Source organism: Egretta garzetta, unplaced genomic scaffold, assembly GCF_000687185.1.
Source record: "Egretta garzetta isolate BGI_Z169 unplaced genomic scaffold, ASM68718v1 scaffold633, whole genome shotgun sequence".
In the NCBI taxonomy this organism is placed as follows: domain Eukaryota; kingdom Metazoa; phylum Chordata; class Aves; order Pelecaniformes; family Ardeidae; genus Egretta; species Egretta garzetta.
In genome coordinates, this window is record NW_009259195.1 from 925503 (window position 1) to 938604 (window position 13102).

Here is a 13102-nt window from a genome sequence, read left to right on the forward strand (position 1 = left end):
ATCAGCAGAACTGCACATGCTATGTGATCCTCATGCTGCTTCCTAAATTGATCACGGCTTCTTTCCAATTCAGTTTCAGTATTGAAAGAAGCTTGATCTAATGTGTTTAAACACAGGACTAAAGACCTGATGCAGTAACACCGTCTTTTTAGCCCTGGACAAGTCACTTAAGCTTTGAATTTTGAAGCTTCAAACTGTGTTGTGTAAAATAGTTATAAAGATATTATGGTGTTAACCTAAGTCACATTAGCGGTGGGAGAACTGTTTGGATGTCCTTTGTAAAGGACGGTGAGGAGGAAGGGTGCTAGGCAAGAAGTGTTATTAGAGATACATCAGAGCAGCAAAATTCAGATACTGAACCTAACCTGGGTGTCCCTAAAGCTGAAGGAGCACTGGGATTTAGGGTTCAATGTGACCTTGATTATTTTTTTATTCACAGAAGCAAGCAGTTGACCTGTTTTGTTAGAGATTCAGAATTTCTTACTCTTCTGTAACTTTCACATGCCCAAATTCAATTGCTTTTTCCCATCAGTGGAAAAGGTCACTCTCATTAGGAGACAAATAACGCAAATTGGATGCATCCAATTTGCATATTTGAATATGCAAACGAACAGGCTTCTCATTTTTCTTCCCAAGTACTGACCTCTGAGTCAAATGGAATTTATTCTACTCTAAGCTGAAAGTGAACTTCTATACAATAAAGATGATTGGGTGTCACAGGGCATCTGACATGTTTTATCTAATTGTGATTCCAGATATTTGATGGCAGACAGAAAGCCTGTGGCTGGATTTCACAAGAATGAAAAATTAGAAGCCAGCCTAGATTCCAGTTTTTGTGTAGAAACAGAAGTGATTAAGCGAAATTATTAGACCTGTTCAAGGCCAACATCTAAAATAATTTTAAAGACCAGTGTTTAAGATTGATGTTACCAGCAGCCCCTTGATGCAGACTGGGAATGTAGCCATGGAACAGTCCCAACCTCCAGCAATAAGGAAACAGAGATTCAAGGTCACTTGAAGGCTGAGATGCTTTATATAGCACATTTCAATGCTTGCTTACGTTCTGGACTGACCATAGGTTCTTATTGTACCAAGGATTGTCCTTTTATTAGGTAATCACTATGAGTGATTATCAGATGAGAAAAATCTTGCCATCATTATCTGTGATGGACAATACACTATTATTCTGCAATGGAATTTAAAAACATGGTCGCATTTTATTCTTTAGTAACTAGGTTGAATAGGGGTGTGATCCAGTATTACTCTCCAGTTCCTTCAAAAATAATTACACACTAAAAACTGTAATACATCAAAAATCTAATTACATTAAAAGTGCTTACTAATGTTTTGTTATTACTCTGTTTAATCTTGGCATCTGCACGCCATCCATTAATTTATTTCAGTAAAAACTATAGGTCACATTGTGAAGTTCTTATTATATTTCTATGTAGTCAGAACTCCCATTTTTTTTCTCCAGAGCATAGCTTCAGAGAAGACTGATTTGGGGTACATGGCTTTGTGCATGCAGTGATGCATCTAATAGAGGAAAATAACTAAGATAATGCTTTAGTTTATGTATATTTCAGATTTGTATATAATTTTTAGTTTATAATACTTAAACTTGTTAGTTCTTGTATTTAATTCAAACAACCATTTAAATATTTCTTCCGTGTTAAAATAAAGTGTTTATTTAAAATAAAGTGTGGTAGAGGAGCCAACAAGAGAGGTGCTATGCTGGACCTTGTTCTCACCAACAAGGAGGGGCTGGTGGGGAATGTGAAGCTCAAGGGCAGCCTTGGCTGCAATGACCATGGAATGGTGGAGTTCGAGATCCTTAGGGCACTGAGGAGGGCACACAGCAAGCTCACTACCCTGGACTTCAGAAGAGCAGCATTTGGCCTCTTCAGGGGTCTGCTTGGTAGAGGACCATGGGATAAAGCTCTGGAGGGAAGAGGGGCCCAAGACAGCTGGTTAATATTCAAGGATCACCTCCTCCAAGCTAAGGAGCGATGCATCCCAGCAAAGAGGAAGTCACGCAAAAACGCCAGGAGGCCTGCATGGACAAACTCAGACGTAAAAAGGAAGCCTACAGAGGGTGGGAGCAAGGACAGGTAGTCTGGGAGGAATACAGAGAAATTGTCTGAGCAGCCAGGATCAGGTTAGGAAAGCTAAAGCCCTGATAGAATTAAATCTGGCCAGGGACATCAAGGGCAACAAGAAAAGCTTCTCTAGGTATGTTGGTGATAAAAGGAAGACTAGAAAAAATGTGGGCCCTCTCTGGAAGGAAACAGGAGACCTGGTCACCCAGGATATGGAGAAGGCTGAGATACTTGATGACTTTTTTGCCTCAGTCTTCACTAGCAAGTGCTCGAGCCGCACCGTCTGAGTTGCAGAAGGCAAAGCCAGGGACTGGGAGAATGAAGAACTCCCTACTGTAGGAGAATCAGGTTCAAGAGCATCTATTGAATCTGAAGGTGTACAAGTCCGTGGGACCGGTTGAGATGCATCTGTGGATCCTGAGGGAACTGGCAGATGAAGTTGCTAACCCACTATCAATTGTATTCAAGAAGTCGCAGCAGTGTGGCAAAGTTCCCAGTTACCGGAAAAGGGGAAATATAACACCTGTTTTTTAAAAAGAATGATATAATTTCTCATGTTTTCTGTTACTCTCAGTACTAAAAATGGCATCAGCCAGACAGAAGAACAGATTTGTAATTGCTTTGAGTGTACAGTGTAGCTCACGAGCATTTCTCTCTGTAACAGTGGTGGCTGGAGTAGCTCCCTCTGCTCAGTTATATCACTTTCTGCTGTGTGAACACAGAATCAACTCAAAGATTTAATTCTGATTAAATTTTTTATTTTTGCTAGGTTATTTTCCCCAGGTCTGTCTGGCTATGTATTGCTGCATCAATACTGCTGAAGGGGTAGTGAGAACAAAGTGAACAAGAACAAAACTGGACAGTATCAGTGCTACAGCCTGAGAGGTACTTGCTTGGGTAATTTACAAGTGGTAAAATAAAATCCTTGCTTGGACCTCTATGGAGATTATTAGCCTGCAGTAATATAAAAATCAATTAGATATAGAGAACTTGGAGTTGTACAGTGTCTGCTGCAGGATTACTTCACAAGTGCCAAATTATGTGATAAATTTTACAACAAAACCAGGCAAAATAGTTTTTGATTCAGTTATTCTGTAAGGTTCTTTAGGCCACAGGGAAGGAATTTGAGGCTTCCCTCAGAGCTATTTGATAGGAAAGCCGATGTTCCTTCAAACCTGTCATGACTCAAGGATGACCAGAAAATAGGAAGGGTAGAAGGACATACCAGCAGATCCTGCTGTGTAGTGATGGTGTTGAAGATGGGAATCGGTGGTGGGGATGTAAGGCAGAGGAAGGGAAGGAGTATGGCTGGCATTTCAGCCATTAAAAAATTGTATCTTACCAAGGTGCTGCTAGTGTTTTACTGTGGGGTGTGAGAACTTGGAAAGGGTGTGAGCTCACCTCTGTACTACGTCTACCACTACAACAGAAAATCCAAACATACGTGATAGCATATAGTGTTATTTAGGACAACAGCAATGTTCAATAATTTCCTTCACAGATTTGCTGGCAGCCTGAATGCATTCAAGACCAAATGTCACTTTGGTAACAGAGCTGAAGTGTGGAGAAGACCCATCTGAAAGAGGTCGGTTGTTTTCTTACTTTGTGGATGATATCCAGGTGTTCAGACCTATTTGCTGTCTCATTGTGTATTAAATTATATTCTAATTATGCTAATTCTGGGAGCTTGCAATTCTAAATGGACCAAAGCATGCTGTGGGCTAGGGTTTAAAAAACCGCAATGATACTGGGTCACTTGGATACCCGCAGTGATAGCAGGACAGAGTGCGGTATGGGGAAGTGGCTGTCAGGCTACAGAAACAGCGTTCAGCGCAGGCACGACTACATCAATAGTAAAACTCTGTCGTATGGTATGCAGCATTACTGGTACTTCAAGGAAAACTACATCCTATGCAGTACTTTACCAGTGACTTCACCAGGCAGGGTGAGGGGTTTTTTTCAGCTGGTTGTGGCTAATCTCTACCACCTACCCAGAGATCAGGGGGTACACGTGGCATAGGTGGAGGTTCCCGGTGAAGCTGGTCAGGGGCCTGTTGAGACATTCAGGGCCCTGACATCCTGCCCCAGGGAACATGCTAAGTATGGTCTCTGCTTGTACTTAGTCTGAATGTGCTTTGAGAGATTCGAGGTGTCCCAAGGAACACAGGAAAATAGAACTATGTCTTTCTGTGTCTGATAAGTGTCTGTCTAGTTTGAGCTGGCTTCAGGAAGAAGGGCTGACCTTTATGAGATATTTTTCTCTTGTGTTTTTTTTAGTCTTCTTTTTAAGTGTGGCCTGGCATTCAAGGCACAGTCCTTGGCAGCAACTTCTCTATGCGAGGTGGAATAGGTGGAAGTGAAGAAAGCGCATGACAGATGAGAATTGTGTGGACAGTAGTGCCTAGACAAACCTTGGATTTGGAGGGTTTGTAGGACAGCTGCATGCTTTACTGTATGTTGCATAGATTGACCTTTCCTCTTGCCCAGGCCAAGGGCTATGGCTCAATAAAATTGAAAAAAACCTAAGTAGGCACAGTGTGATAGTGACTTTGAAAGGGGTGCCTTACGAAATGGAATGAAGCTGTGTCAGGGGAGGTTCAGACTGGATATTAGGAAAAGGTTATTCACTGAGATGGTGGTCAGTCACTGGAACTGGTCAGTCCCTGGGAAGTGGTCATGGCACCAAGGCTGCCAGAGTTCAGGGAGTATCTGGATAATGCTTAGTCATATGGTTTGGTTTTAGGTAGTCCTGCGAGGAGCAGGGCGTTGGCTTTGATGATCCTTATGGGTCCCTTCCAACTTCCCTTCCCTACCAACAGGTATTCTATGCTTCTATGTGACACACCACATGTAAAATATGGTCAAATACCATATATGTGCCTTGTAGCACAGACATACATGGAACATTCAGCATGCGCTATCTCTGCAGTTGCAATCACTGGCTGGGTGGGTATAATTTGAACCTAATGTATGGCTTACAGGACCTAAAATTGGGAAGATGAAAATATTTTAAATAGTTTGATGAATCACAACCTATTCCTTATTCTATCCTCCCACATTCAAGACAGTATGAAATCTCTGGAGTCCTCCATTCAAATACTTAGATATACCCAAATGTTTAAAGTCACTAGAGATGGCTTTTGCTTTTATATGAGGGCCAGAGGACTATATATCATCCCAGGGGTTGAGGATATTGCCATATTTTTGTTACTTGGAGGTGTAATTACCGTGATGTAGTATCTATTTGAGAAAGGAAGTTAAACTCTGAAGAATAAATTAGCTAATTTCTCATTATTTTTGTTAAGGCCTGCTAGATCTGAGTCCAGTTTCTGAAAATAATTATTGCCTTGTGTTATAAAATAATCTGTTCTCATGATGTCACCATTTTCTGATAGATCACTGGTGGAATGTATGATTGCTGTATGTTCTGTGGATCAAATACTGATCTTTGGAGCTCTCCTTAAGAGTGTAGTCTTTGATGGGATAACGGCATAAACTTCTCCTGGCCAGGAGATCAGACTAGATAGTTGTTGTGGCCCTTTTTGGCCTTCCAGCCTTTGATGCTAGCAATAAGCTTCTACAGCAAAGAGAAACTTCAGCATGGCAACTAGCAGATATTGTACAAGTGCGTTTTAGATATGACTGTTGCATGAAGGAATACCTGCTGAAATTTATTTGCAATGTCCTTGAACAACATTGAATTCTCCATATTAGGTGGTGCCTATGGAGCAAACCTATTCATTTTGCTAATGAGACAGAGGAGGAAGATAAAGATTTAAAAAAATGCCTGGCATCATACTTTATTAGTCACCCAATATAATTATTGACAGGGATCGAGGATGTTAAGTTCCAGAAAAGGACTACTTATTATATTAACACTCCTGAGATGCATTAAACACATTTGAATTTAATTAGAAAGGAGTATCCATGGTTTAAGAATAAATCTTGCACCTATTAATTTTAGAAATTAAGATGATTTATTTCCTTTAAAATTTCTAGCATTTTGGATAAAAGTCCTTCATAAAAGGTGCATGGCTTACTTTCAAAGGCTAAATTTATACAATGTGATTTTGTGAACCAGACTGAAAAGCTGTTGTAGTTTAATAGTGGATAGATTTTTGAAATGCCTTCTGTGTGGTATTTAACAGTACAGTCATCTTAGTCATGATGAGTCAGATACTGAATTTAAAAGAGAAAAATAAAATGATTTAACTAATACAAAAAAATGGTTTTTTTATTGTTTAAGGATTTGGCAATGCAACCCATCTTCTCCAAAAATTGTAAAATTTCATTTCTCAAAAATATCTAACTAACAAAAAATAACTTGTGGATAGTTTAAAATGAGCACAGATGGTCCAGCACATTAATGATTTCTTTTTTCTTTTTTAAGGACAATGAGTAAAGCCATGTTAAGTAGTCAGGAACTGATAATATGGGTAGATATTTGCATTTTCATTATTTATAATACAGCTAATGCATGGTCACATGTTTTAGAATCAATAGCAAATTGGCAGACTAAGATGTCTAATGAAAGATGTTGAATGGCCCACAAATCAAAGGAGAATATTCAAAAAGGACAGAGAAACAATGAAAGGTAAACAATCAACAAGGCTCACAGAGAAAGCACAGACATAGTGATGGGTGAGACACCTGTGCAGCATATTGTGTAGATGTAATGCTATAGTGCTATGTACACAACAAACCAAAGTGGAGCAGGGGCTGGAGTTACTTTAACTGGTGCTATGCAAACCCTTGAAGAATGGGAACTAAGCATAGACTGAAGAGAAAGCACAGGAGTGAAGAAAGCATCTGTTCTGTAGGAATGAAAAATTATTTGTGACACTTTGTTTTCAGAGACATATGCTGGTGCTATTATTCAACCAGTGGTAAAACAACATTAAAGCTTCCAATGATTATCTGCTAACACAAAAAATATTGGCTTCACTCTTAAATAACTCTTTTGGATCCCATTAGGATGTTGCCATGGAACCAGCCCACAACATTGGCAAGCTCATACTCAATATGGGCAAATATAACACTCGCAACCAGTAAAATAAATATTATAGGCACTTGGTACATCAGGAAGTTCCCAAAGATGAGCAAAATTATAAGAAAAAATTATTTGCATAGAAAAAAACAGGGATGGAAATGATTTTTTTTTTTTTAAAGGATGTATTTATTTGGGTTGACAAATCACTGCTAATGCTACTGGCAGATGACACACAAAAGTTGGCAAATACTGGAAATAACAGAGTGGTAAATTACAAAGATGAGCTAATCATACAGAGCATTCTGAAATGTTTGGGAAGCAGAAAACAAAAGAAGCTTGAATTCAGCCAAATGTCCATGGATACACCAGGAACAAGGAATTGAGAGCTGTACAGAACCAGGGCTGTATCTGGAGAACAATGATTCAGAATTGAAATTATGGATTGCTGCTGGTTGACATGAGAAAAATTCTATCTCAAGGAAACGATTGGTATAGCATTTGGATTAAGATGACCCTAAAACTGGCTTTACTCTATATAAACAAATAAGTGGACATGGCAACCCAAAACAAAGATAAAGAGGCATTAATCTTACTTTAGGTCTGCCACAAGGAAGCCTTTTTACCTACAGCCAGACCTCTGACAGCAGGAAGACAGGAGTAGAACACATTTCTTCAGTAGCACATCTCATCTGCTGCTGCTGGGAAGTAATCGTGTTTTAGACCTCTGAAGCTGTGTGCTGTTTTCCTCTGTAGTGACTAAAATGGTCTGTAGTAGAGAGCATAAACTAAGGAGGTGGGTTTACAACTGTTTGTAGAATTGCTGAAACTGAGCCTACACTACTGCTTTCAATTCTTTTGCCTATGTTTCAACAAGTATGTTAAAAGTTTGGAGAGAATTCAGGAAAGAAAGAAAAAAAAATTGAGTTCATGGTTGAGAAAAATCTTTAAAGAGTAAATTTACTTAAAGTAAATCTTTTTAACTGACTGAAAGAGATTTTGAGGTGAATTGTGATTAGCAGGAAATATCAAGTATTGAAGTTCTTAGGTGGAGCTGGGAAGGACAGAAGAACCATGGTTAGAAGCTGAAGGCAGTAAAATCCAAATCTGAAATAGGGCATGATTTTTAATACACATGGTAATTAAATATTGAACACGCCATAAAGAGAAGTAGTGAGTTTTCACTATTTTGATCCATCCACTCTAGCTGAACACCTTTCAGAGGCTGACTGAGTCAAACACTAATTTCTGGGCTCAAAACAGACATAGACTGGTAAAAGTGAGGCTTTTCTGGTTGTAGGTCTTTTTGTTTGTTTGTTTTGTTTTATTTAGTTTTTTTATTCTTTGACTCTGTAACAATATTGACCCTGGCAGGAGCTTACTTGAAGAGTCGGCCAAACCAGCCATGGATGGACAGCATGGAGCAGATGTCCCTGGGCTTGTTCATCTCTGTGTAGCAGGTGAACTTTGACTTTTATATGCCTCCACATATCCTTGAATATTTCCTCTAATCTCATTCCTAACCACGTTTAAGCTGCAATGTGGTGGGCTTTTTGTTGTTGTTTTGTTGTTTTGTTTTGTTCAGAGGAGTTTGTTGAATCTTCACAGTGGGACATGAAAGATGCAGTAAAGGTGAATGGAAGCAAAATGAGCTTTCAGTCACTTCATGCTGCCCAGATACGGAATGGGAACTATTCTAGCTTCATGTCATGACTTACACTTCCTTTACCTAACAAGACCAAGCTCCTGTGGGGTTTATGCCTCTGACTATAAACTCTGCAGAGGTCTCCTGACTCTAGGCTCCTGTCAGTGAAGCAAACCTAAGGACCAGAAGGGGTTTTATTCATTGCTGAATCCAGTTTCTTGCTTGTTGAAAGCAATCTCACTAAACTTTTTATGAACGGGCTCAGCTTTAAGTTAAAAGTAGTGGGGATATTTTACGCAAATGTTCATTTCAAAAGCGTGTTCAAAACTGTATTACTTTGATGATGCATTTTTGCCTTCTATTTTTGGGGATATAGATTCATCAATATATTGATGAATATATACATAAAATCCAGCACATACCTATGTGGGTCTATACTGAACTAGTTTATATCCATTTTTTGTGCCAACATTCTCATTTTTAATTTAAATTTCTTTCCTTTGGTTGTTTCAAAATATATATATATTATCCCATAATATAGCATTTAGCTGGGGAGTTAGTGTTACTCGGTTGACACAATGAAGGTACAGGCTGGAAATATTTGAAACAAAAGCAAACAAACAGAAAATGGAAAGAAGGTGTGAATAGAAACGAAATGCCAGTCAGCAATATTTCAAGTTGAATCCAGATCCAAGACTGATTGATCTGGCTTCCTCAAGTTACAATGAAATTCTTGCTATGCTTTAGCTTACAAAATAGAAGACATTGAAATGACCACCAGATAAATAATCTTAATGTGCATAATTATGATAGCATAAAATTTCTTTTATACCATGATCAAGTTATTTCAACTTTTCAATCCTTTTTTTTCCTTTTCCATCGTTGGGTTTTGAGTATGTAAAGTGCTGGGTATCATCTGTGGTGTGTGTTTAGTTTATCCCAAGTTCTCTTTAAAATCAGTGGTCACTCTCGGCAACATACTAAATTGAGCTTCAGGCTTCAGTCTGGCCAGTTCTTAGGCAATGTCTTGAATGCAATCCTGTAAGTAGTCATGTTAACTAAGAGAATAACTTTCCATTTTCTGTTTAGTCCAAGCTGCATTTGGCTGAATGATGACTGGAAAAGAAGGCATTACCTATTCAAATGCTGCTAGATAAATTTAGATTTAAAGGCATGGTGCCAATTTCACATTTACAGTTAAAGAGGGTGATCAAAAATCCATTGACAAATTCTGTGGGAACCTTCCCAGTGAAACGGTTCCAACTTTAGCAAATTCAATTTTAGCCAATTCAACTAATTTTATTAGCTTGAATATTCCAACATTTTTTTCTGGAGAATCTCAGAGTTAACCCAGTGCACATAAAACCCTCCTTGGGGATTCAGGATACCAGACACTTATAGAGTTATCCTGAAGCTGAAAAACCATTCATTTAAAACTAGGCTGAAAAAGAATAAACTGAGCAAAATCTAATAAAATCTGCTCAACTTTTACACTGAGGGGTTAGGCACCACTAACTGTAAGTTTAATAGAAGCCTGTTTTTCATTACTCCCTTTGTGTGTGTATATCTGTACATTAGCAACTTGAGAAAAATGTTCTGTTTACACCTAAATCATGTCTAGATTAAATCTAGACCAAGCTCCTTAGGGTTACTGAGGAAGTCCTAAGAATTGCTGAGGACAGTCCCTCCAGCACTCTCTTTGTACGTCTGAAGTATGGAGGAAAAACATCTAGAGGTCTTTTAACCACTCTCTGGTGCAAGGTACCTCAGGCTTAATTTCTGAGGTTTTTCTCTCGGTATGCTTCACAATCCCACTTTTGTATTCCCATGAAAAATCAATGGGTTCATCAGTCAGCCTTCTCATCAGTTTGCAACAGCTGCCTACTCCAGACTGCATTTCCTTCGATACAAATAGATTTTGCTATGGTCGTTACCATGACCTTCCTTCATGATGTAGACACCTCAGAACTGAGCAATAACTTCTCCCTAAGAAAGGCTCAAAGCTATTTTTTTTCTCCTGTCTTCTTAGCAACTATAAATCTGTATTGTGTTTCTGATGATTCATCTGCTAGAAATGGGAGAAAGAACTCACCAGTCCATAGTATGAGACACATTCTGTATCTCCTCCTCAGGTATATTTCAAATTCAATATATTAAAAAGGAAACATGCAGCCCAAGTGGAAGCAGAAGTTTCAATTCTGCTAAATTTTATTTCTGTAACAGCTACAAAAGTACAGCGCATTTTCCTCACAACCTTCTATTTTAGAGCAGCGTTTACTACGTCTGCACATGAAGTTAGAAATGTGTGAAATCTTTGGTGCCTAGATACAGCTCTCAGACTTCCTTAATGAAATGAACTTAGCTTCAGATTCAGTGAGCTGTTCCTTAGCAGTGGGTGAATCATTTCCTAGGTAGCTCAGGAACTAAATTTCACCTCAGGCCTCAATTCCTAACCAGCTGGCAGTAGGTATTGGTATTTACTGGCAGAGATTCCCTAAGAGCCAATGGATTGCCCTGCCCTAAGCTTAGTTGACTCCTAGCTATGTCTTTCACTGTCTCTTCTACCCCAAACTGCTTCACTCTTCCATCTGCTTGTTGTGGGTCACCCTTGTTTTGCCTGGATCAACTTGCTGCTTGACTGCGGCCTGCACTCCCAACAATGCTCCTCCTTTGTCTTGGTATTAGTATGCATATTTTAACAAGCTGATTGCTGGCCTAATCTCCGATTGTCCCCATTTTTCCCCTTTGACTGGACCTTCTGGTCTCCCCAGTTCTTAGATCTGGTTTCTTCTGGCTACACCACTTCCATCTGCATTGCAAATGTAGTGAAGGCCTAAGTGCTCCTCACACCCTTGTTATACCACCATTGCTATTCATTGCGTAGGACTTTTATACAAGATGATGGAGGCTGGGAACCTATCTGTTCTGTACAAATGTTAAGTGTGACACTTTGTAAGGGCAGAGTTTGCCTTTAAGCCCACTGATATAATTTCTCTGGGCAGCTCTGAGAGAATTTGATTTCTCTGGGGACAGATTCTTACATACCAAACAATTGTCTACTTTTTCCAGTCGTGATTGTTGTTGTAATAAATGGTGTTACTTCTACCTGTAAACCTCATCTTCAGTTACACTCTTCTCTCTGGACCAAGTCCTGAGAGGGGAAGAGCACGAGTCACTCTCACGAGCCAAAGTCTCACGTAATGCTCCCCTTGGCAGCTACAGATGCTTTCACCGCTTTCAGCATCCCAGGAAGAAAAGGTGATTGAAGTAAGAGGGAATAGTTGAAGCAAAACCCCAAATGACTAATAATATTGTCTGTCAGACACAATCCAGTGCTGTGCAGGAATAGCTGTGAAGTGGGACAGCTTTTCCCAAGAAGCCTCAAAGACTCTGTGCTCCCTGCTACTTCAGGTCTGCTTTTAATGGTCCTCTCCTATTCCTACAGCATCAGTGAACACAGAAAGTCTCCCTCCTCAAGCAGTGGATTTAGGAGAGAGGCGACATTCCTGACCTCTCACACCCAGGGTCTGCTTCTGCCTGCAAATATACCTTGGCTGTATCTTCCCAAGTTTCAAGAAGAACAGGGGCGAAACTGTGGCCATGCTGAAGCTGAAGGAGGTTCTGCATTCAGACCCGCAAGAAATATGTTAGGCAGTCAAAGATTACTTTTGCTATCTCTAAAATTTAGTAAAATACTTCACCATCTGCCTCTAACTGAGAAAATGGGCCAGGGGCTGGGTAGTAAATATCATCTGGATTATAACTGGCATGGATATCACATATAATGTATCAACAGATGTGAAGAGGAAGAAAGTGATGATCCTTATTTTTGAAGCTTCCTTGGAATAATGCTACATATTTTGGATAGAAGTAAGTGTTTGATTTGCTAAATCGCCATCTATAATTTATAGTGTGTCCTAGATTAACAGCTTTTTGTGTACATTTAGACAATCGATCTGCTTGCAAACTTGGCATCAAAGAAAATTCCCGGTCTGCACAGAGGGAACGGGGAACAACTGGCAGCGCGTGCCTGCGTGCTACAGCTCTTGGCCAAAACCAACGCAGCGGTTTGTCAGCAGCTATCACTCAAAGGCACAAAGCCGCTCCAGACAAGTGGAAAGCTTCAACTTAAGCACAATCTTTCAAACTAGAAATCCCGATGCGTTTACTGAGTTCGAGGAGGATCAACCAGGCCAGAAGGCTCCCAGACCGCCCTCACGTTGTGCCGGCTCCCCGCTGCTCACACCCATCTCTCAAGCGGCCTTCGCGGGCCGCGCCGGGCCGGGCCAACCTCGCAGGCGACCCCAGGATGAGGACGGCTCTGGTGATTTCTCTCACCGGGAAAGGGCTTCCCCGCCAGGCCCGGCCCCC